Source organism: Cupressus sempervirens, chromosome 9, assembly GCF_028749045.1.
Source record: "Cupressus sempervirens isolate cs-2001-9-10 chromosome 9, ASM2874904v1, whole genome shotgun sequence".
NCBI classification, from domain to species: domain Eukaryota; kingdom Viridiplantae; phylum Streptophyta; class Pinopsida; order Cupressales; family Cupressaceae; genus Cupressus; species Cupressus sempervirens.
In genome coordinates this window covers 554,590,134-554,610,102 of record NC_143126.1, presented here as the reverse complement: position 1 = coordinate 554,610,102, position 19,969 = coordinate 554,590,134, and positions in this window count along the sequence as shown.

The following is a 19,969-nucleotide window of genomic DNA, read 5'->3' as shown; positions in this document are numbered from 1 at the left end:
CAACACCATAGAATTACAAGAAAGTGGGATAGGGAAATACTAAGGATGGGAATGGGAGAAAAAATAGGGGAGGTAGGAATAGGAAGAGGATAGGGAAAGGGGGGAAGGGGAATGAAGGACATAGGAGAAGGAAGGAGGGGAGGCTAAAGAGAAGAAGGAAAAGGGAACACTGCACAAGCCTAAAGCATAGAGGGAAACCCATTAGAAGGAACAAGAGAAGACAAAGGCTCTAGAGAGACCACTTGAGCACTAGGGAAAGGACAAAGAAAATCCAAAAATAAAGCCAATTCAAAACCAACCTCCAGGGAAGCTATAAGGATTACAAGAAAAAGGGAAGACCCAAGACTTGCACCTAATAAACCTTTCCCACAAATAGACCTTGAACCAAGAATAGTAGAATTATAGATTTTAGGGAACTCTAAAATCATGTGACCAATAGAGGAACAATTTTGACTAAATATAGTAACATTTCCATACTCCATAAATTGAACCATAGAGCCCAACTTGAATTAAAAGTACCACTAAGATAGGAATAATAGCTCTCCAAACCACCAAAATATAAAATTAAGCCTAGATAAATTGAGTATGATCACAAGTAATGATGTCTATAACAAGGAACTTTCTAAAGGAGTTGGAAATAACTAGTACAACTTATTCATCTTAAAATTCCAAAGGAAACCTTGAAAGGTAGACCCAGGTGGAGAGTGATCTAGAAAGGTGAGAATCAAGATCAAAATATGACCTCCATTTACATAGTTGGAGGGGATACTTTCCCAAAACCATGAACCCAAAGCTATAATCCTTAAGGAAAAATAGAGGAATCCCTCAGGTAGACATGACACCACTACAAAACCTTTGAGGGACCAAGAGGAAAGGACACATTTGTGGACAAAAATAGTACTTGGCCTTGTACCCCCAAACATTACAAATAGGGAGGAGGCCATCTTACAAAGATTCTTATCAAGAGAATGGTCTTGAATTTGAATACGTTTACCTTTCTTACTTTTTACAACTAAATATCATCCTTTCTCTTCTAGAGTCTTCTCCTCAAATATGTATTTCTATTGATAATATACAAAACTTGATGACCTTGCTACAATAGAATATGGGCCCCTCTGGGTAGGATGAGAAGGATTGACAACCCCGTCTATCCCAACAATTTTAAGAAATAAGAAAGAATAAAATCATTCCAAACATTGAGTGCTCACATTGAGCCACCTCCATTATACTCTTCTGCAACATTTCAATTTTTTCTATAGTATAGGATTCCATATTAACTAATGTTAAATAGTATGTACATTAGACCAATTTTATGAAAATTAATACTTGGTATTAGAGAACTTGAAATGTAGAACAAATTTGTTTCATGAAAAATTTGGCAAGTGGTGGAAGTGAAATCTTGATAGTTATACTACAGTAAGTGCACCAAAATGTTGCTCCAAATAGTGGCTACATGGAAAAAGGATCATAACCTAAGTGAGTTTCATAAACTTGAAAATTGCATTAGGCTTTATAAAACCAAGAATAGTAAAAAATATTTAGAAATATAAATAGTTTTTCAAAACTTGTGTAGGTTTAAAGGAACAAAAAGTTCATCATAACCTATACAAGTTATGAGAAACTTAATATTCTCAGATAGTTCATAGTTTTGTGCCATTTGTGACACCACAAATGGTGTAACAACAACCCAAATAAGCTAAAAGACTTGGAGAATAAATATTTTTTCTCTTTTTTTTTTTTTTTTGTTTCTTAGCATTCAAAATAATTTAATGATGACACCCCAATGTGTCTAATTTTTTTTTTTGCATTTTGAAGTAGGTTTTTTTGAGTGTTTTAAGATTTTATTTTTGTTATTTTTATGTATAATTTTAAAAATAGTCACCACAATTAAAATAGAAAACAAAGACATCCTAATGTACATGCAAAATTGATCCTTAACAAGCTCCTCCATATCTTCAAAATCCTCAAAAACCATCCTCCACAACCATAAGAAATGCAAGATCTTCTAAAACCATAAAATCCAAAAAATGTTTGTCTTCTTGACAACCACTATCATCTATAAACTCTCTGTAAAATCCTTATTTTAAAATGAGGTTCCATTATCAGAAATAATAATAGAGGGAACACCAAGTTGAGAAATAATTTTTTGAAGAGTGAAATCATAGATAACTTCTATTGTAGTATATCAAAGAGGAATAGCTTCAACCCATTTAGTAAAGTATTTCCAATGAGTGCTAAATGTTCCATTTATTCTCATGAGAGATGGATTCGTGTTGAATCACTACTCATGAAATATGGGTCAATGAGTTTGACTCAAAAATCACACAGTTAAATCTTGATAGCAATATCACAATTTGACTTGTTGTGGAAATTATCTCCTACTCATCTGTTTCCTAGTTGCTAAGATTTAGGTATGTCCTTGTGAAGAAGTATGAGATATCATTCTAATGAGATCAAGTCCCAAAACACTAGAAGACCAAGATGCTAATTGAGTATCAAGATTACTAGTAGGAGCATGAATAACATTATAGTGTCTATGGTAGGAAATGTGAATCAAGGAGAAGACCATAAACACATTACATAACCTACACATACATATTCATCTACGGAGAGACACACATAAGGAAAACAATGCTTCTACTCCCAACTCTAGAGAAATAGGTCTAGAAAGATTAGCACTAGTCAAATTAACAAGGATCACTAATGTAAACTAGATCTAAAAAGAATAGGGGAAAAGATATCCAATTCCTTAAGTGTTTTCCATATGTTTGTGTGAAAGAAAGTAGATTTGAGTAGATATATTGAAAGAACAAAGAAGGTAAAGAAACACACCTTTGAAGCCTATTTTATGTTTTTTGTATTGATGAAAATAAGGGAAAATGTTTAGGTTTAGGCTTGCCACTATGCAAAAAATGAAACCCAAAAATCTTTTAGAAATCTATCAAGGGTGAAATAAAGCTTAAAGGGAAAAATAAATCATTAGGGGTAAAGTTTCACACTGATTAATCTTGATTTTGATTTTACAATTCTACTAAATGAAAAAAAGGGTACTCTAATTTGCAACTTGTTCATTGATTTGAAATTTGAAACTTGCAGTCAAAAGGGTTAATTTTTGTTGATGGGGGTGGGCAAGGGGGTTTAGATAGTTAAACCCCAATTTAAGAATTGACCTTAAATTGAAATAGCATGAATGTAAAAAAATTGTATAAATTCACTATACAAAGTAAATTCTCTACAATTGAATGCAATGTACTTAACTTTAGAAATATATTCAAATTAAGAAGGTGAAGATGAATGGATGTAGAAGATAAAATAGTGGATATTGGATGGATTGAATAAGATCTTGAACATAAACTTCTTCGATTGCTTGAACACTTGACTCTTGATCTCAAAATGAATGCTTGAATGGGTGCTTAAAGACTTGAAGGTTTGAATGCTTGAGAGCTTGAATGCTTGAATGATTAGATATTGTCTTTCTATGTTATGGATGTGATATGAAAAATGTAGCAAATGGAATAGTTTATATAGATCTCAAAATAAATAAAAACTCGTGTAGGCTAACCAACCTAGGATTTAACACCTAAACATCTTAGAACATGGGACCCAAAGAGAGGATCCAGAATAGGGCCTCATCAAGGGAAATATTCACCACTAATTTGCCCATAATAGGTGAAGTTAACCCTTGATTAATGAAGGGAAATTTTTTCCCCTAATGATCATTTCCAAAAACCCTTGGGGCGATCTCAGGAATCCAAAATAGGTCTTGGAATCTCAAAATCAAGTCCAAATTCTAAGAAAATCCTATTTCGATGTGAGAAGTAGATTCAAAGTGGATAGATTCATGTAAAGAAGGGATCTAGTGGAAATAGATGCTACCTTGAGATTGAAACCATGAAAATAGGAGCTTTAAAGAGGATTGTTAGGTTTTACCCAATTCCACCTAGGAGAACTTGGATATAAAAGGGAAGAAGAGATGAAAGAGAGAGAAAGATTGATGATATCACATTAAATAGGTGCTAAAATCTTCATTAAATTTTAGTGCTTCCAATTTAAGAGAATACATTTAGCCCCCACTTTAGTGAGATTATGGAGTTGATCCAAACTCTTGGTAAAGTAGAGCATGAGGCATATGATTCTCTTATTAAGATCTAGGAGATGAAGAATCAAGTCTGCAAGGGTTTTGAAAACATTTATAGCTCACAAATTATAATGAGAGAGAGATTACTAACTAAAATGCAAAGAATGATTATCTCACTCAATAGAGTACTCACCCTACAATAAATCAACGGAAGAGCTACTACAAAGGATGACCTTGAAATAGTCAAACAAGGTAATAACCTACTAGTAAACCTATTAGAAGGCCCAACCATAGATCAAATTCATTTGTATCACCACACTAAGGCTTGGTAAGGATGTGTTACCATATATGAGGCTTTATCAGATTATTATGTGTAGCCAATAAATGAGATTTAACATATGTGCATGTAAAGGAAAGAGAGCCCGAAATGTCAAGGATGCATGCTCCTAGATTGAATGTGTGTACACAAGATCTATTCTTTAGGATAGATCATAATCCATAAAGGGATTCATAACATATGTGCATTGAAAGAGAGTGGATGGAGTAGTAATGCATGGATTTGATGCTAACTTAGGAAGTATAGTAAGTAACTAGAGCTAAAGTACCCCAAGCTAGACTTAGAATCTATATTCACTACCCCATTCTTGGAATGCAAAAATGAGCAGAGTGTATGCGCCCACATTAAAGTCATTGCTAACACTTTAAAGGGAGCAATTGATTTAATGAATAATACACATAAGAATTGGAAAAAAATTTCCACTATGAGATTCCCCTATAAGAAGAAAAATGAAGTGAAATGAGAACATAACTATTGATCTCAAATTGGTTTTGACAATTGAGTGTTAACACACTTAAGACATTCACTATGATCATGCTTAACTAGTCATGCATGCCAAGTATAATATGTAAATATAGACTATGTTGAGTTTCAATGAGTGTTGAATCACTCAAGTGCTGAGTAGATAGACCATGCCAAGTGATTTAGGTGTTGAGAAAGGTAGTTGATGTTGAAACATTTAGATGCTAAGCCAGAAATAGAATTATAGCATGTGTCAAGCATCAACAACATCAGGTGCCAAGTAACACAGATTGGACATAATTATTTGTGATGGCACAAACAATTATGTAAACCATTTTTATGTCAACTTATGGATAGATCTCGAGATTTTAAAGATAAGGAAAAATCTATTTGAATTCCCTATGCAATCACATGTAGTCAATTAGAAAATAGGAAGAGTTAAGTGAAAAAATGGATGAATCTCAATTGTAGATTCATACCTAACCCTAAGCCACCAAAATATTTTTAAGGAAGAAAATGCCCCAACATTATAGATGATCAAGAGAGCAGTGATAGAAGGAATATATCAAAGGGTGAATGAATGAATAATTCAAAGAGCATTTAAGGTGACTTAGTAGTGTGAAAGAATTGCAAATCAATTTACAGAACAAAGGATTGAGGAAACAACATTGTTATATTAGATCAAAGACAATCAAGAAGGATAGAACTATGATCTAAAATCATCAAGATAAAGTTGTAAGCTATATCAAATCAAATTCTCTACTATTACTCTCTAACAATTGTATTAGTTAGGGTAAAATCCTTTCGACTAAGGTTGATTTTAGAGTCATTATCAAATTCTCTAACAGGGTGACATTCCAAGTGAATGTTCTAAGGTCCTTTAAATAGGCACACTTCTAATAGGGTGTTAAAATCCTTTAACAAGGTGGGACTTAACAATCCTTGTAAGTCTTTAATAGGGTAGAGCTTTCATAGGGAAGATCATGTTTCATGGTCAACTTATTGTAACCTTAGTTGGCTACACTTTATTTCTGTAGGAGTAAAGATTTATAGGTGTCAACCCCACCCTAGTTTTACCTTCTCATTCGGAAGGTTCTGGGTAATCATATCTAGTGTCAGGTGTGTATGTGCTTACATGTTTTGATGCATTTACTTTATATGTTATTTTCAGTTCATATATTGCATGCATCTAATGAATGGTTAAAGTTTTAATTGCTAAAGTTTTAACTTTTAATTCACCCCCCTCCCCTACACCCTTAGAAGTATATGTTTCCCATTTGTAATTCCAACAATTGGTATTAGAGATAAGTTCTCAGAAGAAGAAGCATTGCAACTTAGAGAAAAGATCTTGAAATGGAAGTCTACGAACTGGGAAAGACTCTTAAGAACCAAGAAATTGAGATCTAGCTCATTTTGCATTCACTAGATGATGCTAGAGAGGAGTTAAGGAAATTCATAAAAAGAAGGAAATAGTTAGAAATTGCAAAGAATGACACACAATACAAAGATATTGACACCACCAAGTTATTTGCAAATGGAGACTCATATAAATTTGATGTAGCAATTGTAGATCTGATGGAAAAGAATAGAGTACAAGCTAAAGAGATCAAAAATATTGAGATAGAGAAAGAATCCCAAGCCATGATGCTATGTGAGGTAACTAAACAAAAGAAGAGAGCTATAGAAGATAAGGCAATGATTGAAGAAGACAAGAGAACTCTAGCAAACTAACTGGAAGAGAAGTCAATTAAGCTTAACAAAATCTTCAATATGCAATTGGATACCCTAAGCTAGATGATGAATTCTCACCATGAGTTGAATCTAAAAGACATTGAGATAACTATATTAAAGTTTCAAAATGAACAACTACAAAATTACCTAAGAAGAGAAAGAGAGGTTGCTAAAATTTTCAACAAGCCAAATGAAGCCATTAAGTACTTTGAGAAATTACTAAAATCCCCTAGATCCAACAATGATATATCAAGATTAGGCTACACAAGCACTAAAGAAGGAGAATAGTCCAAAACTACTAAAGAAAGGAATGATAAAGGTAAGCACTCCAAGCCCACTTGTCATTATTGTGGTAAGAAAGGACATACTGCTACTATGTATAGGAGCAAGAGTGCAAATTAGCATGGCAAACCAAAGAACATGACTCACTATCATAAGTACAAAAAGCAAGGTCATTAGGCACATAAATTTAGAACTAGAACCATGCATGCACCAAGATTTGAAGGTTACTACTACAATTGTTAGAAATATGGACATATAGACTTTGAATGCAAATCCAAATCCATGTGGTCACCAAACAAGTCAGCAAAAGTAAGAAGTCATGGACACTTCTATAATTGATATTACAACACAAAAAAAAGTTGTCATTATTGTCAAGAATATGGACACATCCCTAAGAATTGTATTAGAACACACTTCAATGGTAACTACAATAGATGGTTGAGTCAAACGACATGTTTTAGCTATTTAAAGACTGGTCACATTAGTAAGCATTGTCCAACAAGGCCAAAGGCACCCAATTTTGAGTTTGAAAAAGGAAAAGGAAAGACTAATGTAGAACACATTAGAGGAGAGATGAAAAAGACTTGGAGAAAGAGATATGGATTCAACACATCAAATGGAGAAAGGATCACTTCACCTAATAGGTCAAGTGGTCACATCTCATCAAACTAAGAAAAAGGAGGTATGTGGGACTAATACTAAAAAGTGTTATATCATATATTTGTTTCTAAAGAAGTTAGTGCTGAAAAGGTTACACTACCATGAATAATGATGCAAGATGTTGTGAAAAGTTCAAGGTTAAATCTTAAATTTTTTTGTCTTGTTTTCAAGCATGAAAATATTTTAATAGATGTTGAGTAAATACTAGTGAGTGCCAAGCTACCACTCAAAGATAGTTAGAGTCGAGTTCGTAGTAGCTGCTGAATGAGAGAAATCTCTATATATGTCAAGTGGAACAAAAATTGTGTCGATGTCGAGTTTACAGTTGTAGAAGCACCAAGCATTAAATGTGAAGTTTTGAAGGGTATATGGTCAATTTTCACCTATTTTTTCATCATTACAAATTCAACCAAGAGCAAGTAGAGTGAAGAGGTGATTCATAATCCAATTCAAATTATTTACAAAGATCTTAGCAATGATAAAGCATTAGTTCATCAAATTTTTGAGGTATTCTTCATAAGTTGAGTTACGCAGTTTAAAATTTGTTAAACCCTAGTTTGAAAAAATGGCTTCTAGTTCAAAAAATGTGAAGGGGAAAGAAGTTTTTGATGTCCAATTAGTCAGTAATGAGGTCAAACAACTAAATTTTAAGGCTATCCTAGAAATTTCTTATAAGAAAGACATATCAAGTGTGTTATCCATGATTCCACCTAAGGTAATAATGGTGCAAGATGTAAGAAAATCTTACAACTATAAGGTGGGAGGCATAAGTGATAGGGAAATAATGCAAGCTTATGATAGGTTGTGTGAAAGAATATTTTCAAAGGAAGAATTTGAGATTGTTGAGAGAAAGGGTTTGACCAGTGCCCTAGACTTCCCCATAGTGTTCAAAATAGAATGGATCAATATAGTGTTAAGTAGGATACACGATGGATGTCTATGGTTGGAAGGAGGACCAATCAAGATTTTAAAAAGAATTGTTCATAGGGTGACTAGTTTTCCAACCCTACATCAACCAAAGACCCTGCAAAGTGAATCAAAAGAGGTAATTGAGAAGAACACAGGTACAAAATGGAATAAGCATGAAATGACAATAGATTCCATCATAGACCCACTACTTGACTTTGTAATTAGGGTTATTCCTCATAAGTTTTATCAGTCAAGAAGGTTAAATAGTGTACCTACGTTGCAGTTGATGTTGGCTATAAAATTGTCAAAAAAGATCACACTTATGATATTCCTGAGCTTCAATTACAATAGTTGATAGAAAATCTTGGATCAATTAGAAAAACCAAGAGTGCACAATGTAATTTTGGATCAATACTTGTGTGCATATTTTTCTATGCATAGAATAAATTTGCATCTTTTGGTAAAATAGGATGAAAACAAATAGATCAGTGGCTATACAAATCAATGAGTGTGTTGACCAAATGGATGAGAACTTTGAAATAGTTATGACAAGCTATTTTGAAGACTTTAAGAAGTCTATGAAGTAGAGGATGAGGATACCTATCTCTTTAGTTGAAAAATACTACAATGACATATATTTTATTGTAGATATTGATTATAAATACATATAGGTTGTTGTACCTAGGGTAAGATGGCTAAGACCCTTAGGATATGAGATCAATGTTGATGAAGCCTTAACTACCATCATTGCACTCCTAACAGAGGAGATTGATAAGTTTCAAAGATATTTGGTAATTATGATGTTATGAATTCAAAATTTGAAATGAAGTTAAAGACAACCTCCACACAAGAAAAGAGAGAATAAATGGTGAGGAATTTAAAGGCCAAATCTAGAGAATGTATAGGTGAATATGAAGAAGAAGATGATGAAGAGGATGAAAAGGAAGAATAGGAACCAGCCCAAGGACTTTGAACCAAGGCATAGGTGAGGACATTGAAGAAGAAGAAGGTGTCAAGGGATAGCAAATGAAAGAAGCACCAATATAAGTTGAACCTAAGAAAAGAAAGGCCAAGGGAGAGCCTATGGTAAAAACAAAGGCAAAGAAGACTGCTAAGCCCAACACAACAAAGCCAAAAAAACCAACAACTAGGGTAAGTACAAGGGCCAATACACAAAAGGCCAAAGATAAAGCCAAAGAGAAGACAAAAGCTATTGAAAAAAAGGGTTTGATCTAGTAGAAACAAAAGAGAAAATACATTGCACAACTAGAGACTAATGATGAAAGGATAGAATCTGAGGATACAAGCCAATTTAGAGTGGTAACTCACACACAAAAATTTTCTCTTGAAAATATCTATGAGAATGTTAAGAGTACTGTAGATTTAACAAGCTTGATAAATATTGATTTTGGAAAACATGGTAGAGAAGAACAAAATTTGATTGAAGAGTCAATATATGCAATGATGTCCAAATTTAATAACACTCCACTTGAATTATCTAATATAATGCCTAAAGATTTGTATACTATTGTTGAAAATAAGTGATGTTATTGTTTAAACTTGGAGAAACAAATTAGAGAATCCACACTAGCCTAGGTGATGTCAAATTTGACAAAAGGACAAATTGTCAAAGAAAATAAGAAATATGATGGACAATTTGCAACAAAATACAATGCATTTAGCATTATTTAGGAAAATATTGAAGATGTTGTCAAGAAATCCACTCAAATTTGGAAATTAATCTATGGATTTACAACTATTAAAGATAGGAGAAGAAGATCTATTTGAAGGAAAAAATAATGGAGATGAAGATGAGGATGAGGAAGAAATTGAAAAAGATAATATTGTTATGGAGGAAACACAAAAGGGAAAAGATGACATGGCTACAACTGAAGAGCAGTAGGAAGAGAAAAGTGTGAAAGACACACAAATGCCAAGGATGAGTCCTCCACATGACACAAGTATGCCTGTAGAAACTATAACTATTAAGGATGAATCTGATGTCTCTACTCATAACATCAATCTTTTAACTGTAGAAGACCTGAAGAATATTCTTGACCAATCCACACTACAAGCTAGATTGTGTGAAAATCTAGTATTGGTTAGCATTGACAAACTTCAAAAGGCAGTAGCTAACATTACAAGGGATAAGGTGAATACACAAGAACCACCTTCTACCATCCCTTCATCTAATTGTGCTTAACCTTTAATACAAATATTAGTAGACACAACCACAAAGGTTGACACAACTATTAGAATTGATTTGGTTGAATAACAATAGACTATAATAGAAGAGAAATAATCAACTAATGTTCAACCTCATGCACAAAGATGAGGTGCAAGTCAGATCATGGTGATTGACCAAGGTAGATCTAAAGAAACTAAGGACATACCAACGGAGAAGGATAAAGAGTACATTAAAGAATTGGTAACTGTACCAAGATCTGGTACTCCTACAAAAGTCCTTCAGAAGCTAAGTACTAAAGCTATTCCATTGTAGATCTCAGCACCATGCTCAAGTTCCTCCAAGGTTGCTAAGGTAATTCATTATGGAGACATAAGTCTACATGAAGAAATAGTGATACCTAAGTATGATAATGCAACCAGAACATTAGAATAAATAAGAATAATGAAAACAAGAAATCAAAGACATCTTCTTAAATGCATTTAGCTTGCCAACACCTAAAGAATCAAAACCACTATTGGAATAGTTATCAAACATTGTGGAATAGGTGAGCAATGAAGACCAAGATACAAATGCCAAACTTTTGGAATGGTTTGAAAGAAAATTTCAAGGGAAAGTCAATGAAAAGTTATCTGGTGACATAGCACTGACACAAGTTGAATTAGCAATAAAAAGTGAGAAACTAAAGAAAGTTCTTAAGAATATATTCTCATTATACACAAAACTATATGATCCCACACTCTTCACTCAAGACACAAGCCACATAATTTCAAATCTAGAGAGGAACTTAAAAGTATTAGGTATGCAATTTCCTCATAACCCAGCTTAGAGTGAGAAGCATTTTCACTCATTGCTTTAGTCACAGAGTCAACTAGCTATGTTAATAGTAGAAGAGGCTAATCTAAGATCCAAGTTGACCAATATCAAAGCCTCCATTACCCCACTTATGGAGATACTTCATAAAGAACTAGGATATGCAAAAACTTTGTTGAAGAAAGATCCTAATCTTTCTACATTAGATGGACTAGTTCACCTTGCAATAAAGATAGCAATCCAAATAAAGTCATTCAATGTTGCATGTGATAGCTAGGATGTTGTTCTAAAAATAATAATGGAAATACATAGATCATTTTTGGAAAAACACACCATAAGTGTATAAACCCTTTGACATAAGTGTCAAAAAGGGGGAGATAAATAAGCAAGGGGGAGATTTTTTTTTAAAAAGAAATAAAGAATAATGAAAAGGGGGGTATAAATAAAGAAAAAGGGGAGATAAAGAAAATAAGAAGAAACAAGGGAGACTAAGGAGAATAATGAAAGGGGGAGCAAATAGAATAAAACAAAAAAAAAAGAGCATATCAGTTAAAGAGTATCAGCACATTTAAAGTCAAAGAGTATCAGCAAGAAAATATCTACTCAGAATGGAGAACAAATTTTGAATACAAAATAGGCACATTAACTCATGAGGAGTTACAAAATTTTTGAGGTATATAGTGTATTACAAAATTTTGAAAATTTTGAAGTTTTGTATATAAGACGAGTTGTAAATATATTATACTCGAGAAAATTAGATGATCTTGCACAAGTTAAGTGTTTTTGACACTCATGTCAAAGGGGGAGATTATTGATCTCATATTGGTTTTGACAATTGAGTGTCAAAACACTTAAGACATTCACTAAATTCATGTTGAACTAGTAATGCATGCTAAGTATAATATGTAAAGTTAGACTATACCAAATTACAATGAGTGTTGATTCACTCATGTGCCGAGTCACTCAAGTGTTGAGTAGATAGACCATGCCAAGTGATTCAGGTGTCAAGCAAGATAGTTGATGTTAAGCAGTTCAGGTGTTGAGCCAGAAACAAAATTATAGTATGTGCCAAGCATCAACAACATCAGGTCTCAAGTAACATCTAGATTGGACATAGTTATTTGTGGTAGCACAAACAACCATGTAAACCAATTTTATTCCATATTATGGATAGATCTCAAGCTTTTAAAGATAACAAGAAATCTATTTGAATTCCCTATGTAATCACATGTAGCCAATTATAAAATAGGATGAGTTAAACAAAAAAATGGATGAATCTCAATCATAGATTCATACCTAACCCTAAGCCACCAAAATCTTTATAAGGAAGATGATGCCCCAACATTATAGACAATTGAGAGAGTAGTGATAGAAGGAAGATATCAAGGGGTGAATGACTAAATAATTTAGAGAGCATTTAAGGTGACTTAGTAGAGTAAAATAATTGAAAATTAGTTTATAGAATAGAGGATTGAGGAAACACCAATGTTATATCAAATCAAAGAGGATCAAGAAGGATAGAACTATGATCCAAAATTATCAAGATAAAGTTGTAAGTTGTAACAGATCAAGTGCTCTACTATTACTATCTAAAAATTGTATCAGTTAGGGTAAAATCCTTTGGACTAAGGTTGATTTAGTAGTCATTATCAAATCCTCTAATAAGGTGACATTCAAAGTGAATGTTCTAAATCCCTTTAAATAGGCACACTTCTAATAGGGTGTTACAATTGTCTAAAAAGGTGGGACTTAACAATTGTTGTAAGCTCTTAATAGGGCAAGCCTTTCCTAGGGTAGATCATGTTTCACATTCAACTTATAGTAATCTTAATTGGCTACACTTTATTGCTACAAGAGTACAGATTTGTGGGTGTCATCCCCACCCCAATTTCACCTTCTCATTTGGATGGTTTCTAGGTAATCATATTAGGTGTCAAGTGTGTATATGCTTACATATTTTGATTCATTTACTTTACATGTTATTTTCAGTTCATATACTACTTGCATCTAATGAATGGTTAAAGTTTTAATTGTTGAAGTTTGAACTTCTGATACACCCCCCTCTCTCAAAGTATATATTTCCCATTTGTAATTCCATCACACAACATGCAAATCACAAAGGGATCTATTAACTTTGGGGTCAAGATGATCATATGATAATATGTAAGTATTACATCAAGTATGAAATGTCATCATCCCCCAAAGGAAGTAGAACCACAAAATAATGGAAAAAATATATGTAAGAATTACAAATAATAGTCTTTTTGGATCACCATCATGGAGATACAAATTAATTAATGCTACCATGTTGCAAATCCAAGAGGATGACACCTAAATACAAGTGCGAACAACAAACATGTACAACATAACATAAAACAATAGACAAAAGAAGTAAGATAAAAATAAAAGAATTTTATCATGTGGTTACTTCTTTATCACCTTGTTCCAATGAAGCAACAAGAAATATTATCATACATTTAGGAAACAAGATACAGGGGGAAGTAGATAATTAAAAGAGAACATATAAAAAGCTAATAAGATAGATCACCTACTTCAAGCATATTTCCCTCCTCCCCTATCTTAGTCACTAGTAATAAGAGAAGGTGGATAACTTGCAAGAGGAGATATGTCCAACCTAGTAGGACTAATAGCTAAATACAAATAAGGAGTCTTAGGAAAGATACTATGCTCAGGTATAGATGTAAGCATAAGCTATGTCGAACACATGTTAGGTAAATTGACATCAATGTGAATAATCTCATGCTCATCATCATCTAAAGTATCTTCCTCATCTAAATTAATAGCAAAATAATTCAAAACAAAAATACACATAGCATTAACTTCCACAATATACATGGGTTGGTGAGAAGCATTCAATGAGCTCTAGTATGAGCTTAATAGTTATTTTGATGTTCTTGAGCATGTCAGCTACACTTAGTATTATTAGAAACCTATTGAGAAGATGAAGGAAGTTGTTTAACAATAATAGGTTACTTAACTTTAGATGATCCATGAGGAGGAACAACAAAAGGATGAGATGTAGGAGGGGGAACCACACTAGGAGAAGCTTTACTAGGAAGAGAGTCCATACTAGTAGAAGGAACCACACTAAGAGGATTGAGAGATGAAAGAAGTGGTTGACCATTAGAAATAGAAGAATCAGAAAAGATAGGTGTTGAAGTTGAAGGAGAAAGACCATGAGCATACTTATCTCAATAATATTTTGGCATTTATATTCTTGATATGAATGAAAGATAAATGTTAGACAAGTAGGAGTACTAGTAAGAAGAGAAGATCAAACAAAATCAAGAGTAGCACAATATTGAGGTCTATGAGGATAATAAATACTATGATTGATCATTTGAATCTCACTGTCATAAGGAAATTTAATACATTGATGAATAGGAGAAGTAATAGCTTGCATGAAAGTCAACCAAGGTAAAGAAAGATTCACTTGAAATTGATTAGAATTAGGAATAACAAAGAAGGTAATCTTCACCACTTTACAACTTATATCAATTGTAAAAGAGATGGAAACATGTGGAGGATAAAAGAAGCCATTACAAGTCTAAATCCAAGTATTAGTTGAGTAATAGAATTCATGATGTTTAATATTATTATAAAGATGTTCCCCAGTTATGACATTAACCATAGAAGTAGGATCAACAAGACCCCCAAATGAATGATATTTATCAATTTGAGTAGAAATATAAAGAGGACCATCTAGATCCTTAAACCTTTTGGCATTTGTGAGTGTGATAGTAAGGGCTCTAGTATGCTTATAATTTGTTTTAGATTTAGGTTGATCATTAGATGTAGAGGTAATTCCTTTCCTAGGTAGAGGCACAAGTTTAGCTACATGTTCTATGACATTAACAATATTACCATTATATTGCTGTAAGGTATTATAAGCAACATTCACTTTATGAGGAGTAGAAGAAGAATAATGTTGAATAATAGTAGTAGTGTACTAAGGTAAAGGATTAGTGTAGATTTTCATATTTTGATTAGGTGGTGCCACAATTTTTTTTTAATATCATGACCTTCAATAGATAAAGTAGTAGCATTAATCAAATCCTAAATCTTATGTTTCAAAGAATAATAATCCTCGATATCATGTTATGGATAGCAATAAAATTGACAAAAAAATTAAGGATTAAAGTGAGTACTTGATGTTGTAGAAGGAAAAGTAGTTTTATAGGAGGAAGTGTAATCATAGTAGCACTAACAAACCTAGTCATTTGTGAAAGTAAAGATTCAGAGAGAGGAGTAAACTTATGGTTTATCTGATATACAAAGGAAGAAGTAGTGTCACTTTGAATTGTAGTAGCTACTTGATCACGTACTTTATTCATGGATTCATTTATTCATACATCACTCTTATCAATAGGCATAAGAGCCATTGGAATAGTGCTCTCAAATTGACTCAATTGTAATTGATAATGATGAAGCACTACACAATGTTGTAAAGAAGAGGTAAACTCATAGCATAATCTTATCTCTAATATATTTTTGTAAATTTTCAATAAACATACACTAAATATTAATATCAAGAATATGATAAGAAATTTGAGCATGTCAATGGTTAAGTATACTAGTAAATTCTATTACTTTCTCTTTAGGACCTTGTTTACAATGCATCAAATTAGTCAAAGAAACAAAATGACCACTATTATTTGAAAACCATTATATGAAAGCATTAAAAAGTTTATGAAAATAATAAATAGAATATGGTGGAAAAGAGAAATACCATTGCAAAGATTTGTCATAGAAATTGTGAGTAAAAAACTTAGCTAAAATCCTATGGTCATGACTATAGTCACTACATAGAACTTGGAAATTCTAAAGATGCATCATAGAACTGCCTTTACTATAAAAAATGTCAAGAAAAAGAAAAATATAGATAATATCAAAAGATGAAAGAGTAACTATATCGCATGTAGGAACATTGAACTTAGATGAAGTGGAACAAACAAGTTGTTCTTGCATAGATGACACTGCTTCAGAAAGACTAAGGATATTATAATCATTAGAAGGGAAAAAATTAAATAGGTACATTTGAAACACTAGGAATGGTGAAAATATTAGGTGGAATGGAAGAAATTATAGGTGGAATGCTAGAAAAAATAGGAGGAGGATTAGGATAAAGGAAAGGAACACTATTATATGAAGGTTGTGAAGATAAAAATGAAGCTAGTAGAATAATCACAAGAAAAGAGGATTAGGCACTTGAATAAAAATAGTGATAATAATAGGAACATAAGTGGAAATTTTATACATGGACACATAAATAGGCACAAGAAGCTCAAGAATAGAAACAAGAGAGTTTAGAAGCAACCTAAGTTAAAGGATTAATGTTAGTATGGAAAAGATGAGTAAAACCATGAAATAGATTAAAACCATGTTCATTATCATAGATCATTTTTTTAAGAGAATCAAAAGAAATAGTAGTCTCAATATTGTGATTTTCTTGTAAATTCTAATCATGCATTTTATCAATCTCAGTAGAAATTGTATCAACTTGTTCATGAGGAACTCATCAAACTTTATCCTCATTAGGAGATGAGTGAGAAGAGTCATGATCCATAGAAATATTAGGGTCATGAGAAACTATAAGATCACCCAAGTTTCCAAGGCAAGGAGAAGAGGAATCAGGATAAAAAAGAGTCATGAGTCTACAAATTCTCGTAAAAAGAATGCTATAAGTAGGACTAATAGTAGTAAAGATCATACACCAAAAAAGGAAAGAAAACACAAAGAGATCTAAGCATATGATATGAAATCCAAACTAATATAATGTAAAGTATGAAAAGAGAATCCAACACCAAAAAAGAAAGAGGTTGATCTACACAATATAATATAAGGATATAACTCCAAACTAAAAGAGGAAATGGAAATAGTCGGGTTCACCAATAAATGTGTGGTAGGAAATGTGAATCAAGGATACAACCCTAAGAACATTACATATCCTACACAAACATATGCATGTAGGGGGAGAAAATATAAGGAAAAGAATCCTTTTACTCCCAATTATAGAGAACTAGGTCTAGAAAGATTAGTGTTGGCCAATGAACAAAAAACACTAATACAAACTAGATATAAAAAGAATAAGGGAAAAGATATGTGTTTCCTTGATTTTTCTACATGTGTGTCTGAAAGAAAGTAGATCTAAGCATATATATTGAAAGAAAAAGAATGTAAATAAATAGACCTTTGAAATATATTTTTTGCTTGCTATATTGATCAAAATGAGGGGAAATCTTGGTTTGGGCCTAAAACTGCACAATGAAAGAAACTCAAAAATATTTGAGTAATCTATCAAAGGTGAAATAAAGTGTGAAGAGAAAAATAAATCATCAAGGGTGAAGTTTGACCTTGGTTAATGGTGTTTGATGTTTATTCTAGTTTTATAGTTCTACAAAATGTTGCAAAGGGATTTTTGGTGTTGATGGAGGGTTTTCCTTAGTCAAACCCCACTTTAGGGATTAACCTCAAATTGAAATAACATGAATGTAAATTAAATGTAGGAATTCAACTTGCAAAGCAAGATCTTTTGAATCAAATACATTGTACTTGACATTAGCAATGTATTTGGATCAAGAAGATGAAGACAAAAAAAAGTATCTTGAATGGATTGATGAAAATATTGAAGATAAATTCCTTCAATTTCATGAACACTTGAATCCTTGATTTCCAATAGAATACTTGAATGACGGCTTGAAGACTTGAATGCTTAAATGCTTGAGAGATTCAATGCTTGAATTCTTAGATATTATCTTTCTATACTATGGATATAATATGTAAAATTGAGAAAATAGAAGGGTTTATATAGAGATTGGAATTAACTAACTCCTATAGGTTGACCAAACTAGGAGGTAACACCTTAACATTCTAGAACATGGTACCCAAAGAAAGGAGCCAAAATAGGGCCTTATCAGGGGAAAAATTCACCCATGTTTGGCCATCAAGGGTGAAATTTTCCCCTAATTGATCAAGGGTGAATTTTTTCTCTGATGATCAAGTGAAAAAATCCTTGAGACTATCTCAGGGCTCCAAACAAACCCCAAAATCAAGTCCAAATTTTATGAAAATCTTGTTTTGGTGTGAGAATTAGATTCCAAGTGGATCGAAGCATGAAAAGGAGAAACCTAGGAGAAATCAATCCTGCCTTGAGATTAACACCATGAAAATAGGAGCTTTGAAGAGGATCTATTAGATTATACCCCAATTTTACCCACAAGAAAGGATAAAAATGGGAAGAAGAGATGAAAGAGAAACAAATATTGATCTTAAATTAAATAGGTGTTAAACCTTCATTAATGTCAGGCCAATATAACACCATTTTAGTTGAAGTATTGGACATCCTTTACTACCAAAGTACTATGCTAGTCTTCATTAGATATCAATTTGGGATTGTGAACTTGAGATGATGTCTACAAAGTATATGCTCTAGCCTCTACTAAAAATCACTACTACTTTAAATAAAATAACCATTATGGAAATCTATTTTATCAAAAAGAAAGACAACTATCTTATGATTGGAAGGAAACTTAGATAATGACTTAATCATACATCTATGCACCTACTACTATAAGAATAGTAATTGGTTCTATTTATAGTGGCTACAATTCTAAACTTGACTTAGAAAACTAAATCTAACTCCTAATTGCTAAAAGAAACTCCACCTTTCATGTGTGCCGGCATGAAAGAGTGAAGAAAAGATTAGCTCAAACTGAAGTGTAGAAACTCAGTAAACTCATAAATTTATTCAATAAGAAATATTTCACTTTCTTTAAAAACAATAGAATATAACTAATATGTATCATCAAACTCTATTCATTCATTCACTACTTGACCTTTGAGTTATAGACAAGGTCTTATTTAAAGGAAATGAAATAATAGATTCCTACAATCATTACTTCCTCATAAAGGATAGTTTGTTATAGCTCAAGATTTGATCAAACATGAAACATGATAAGAAACATTGGGTATCTTGTTAAGTTCCCATAAATACAAAGCATAGTGGATGCTAGATCTACTCTACTATATAACTTTAATGATTTCTAGGAGATTAGGTACCATCCAATAGTTCCTTATTAAGAATGCATGTTTAAATAATTGATCACCCTGTTAACTTTCTCTCCCATACAATTGCCTCATTAGGTCCCTTTTATTATGTTGGAACAAGTTCCCTTTCTATGCCACTAAATAGGTCCCTTATTATTTCATTGAATAGGTCCCCTTTTGTTTTGCTACTAAGTTTTCAATTGTAATGGTGCCATAACTCACCTCCTTTAGTACTTGCAATTCCACAATGCTAGATCTTTGCTTAAGCTATTTTAACTAATTCTAACTTAGCTTGGATACTTGTGGTCATCATTAAATGCACACAAGACTTCCTAGAAACATTTATTTATATTTATTAATTTATAAAGAAAAAGCATTAGTATTCAATTAATAGTCTTTGCAATCTCTTTGGCTTTAGGATGATCTACCCATGCCAAACATTCAT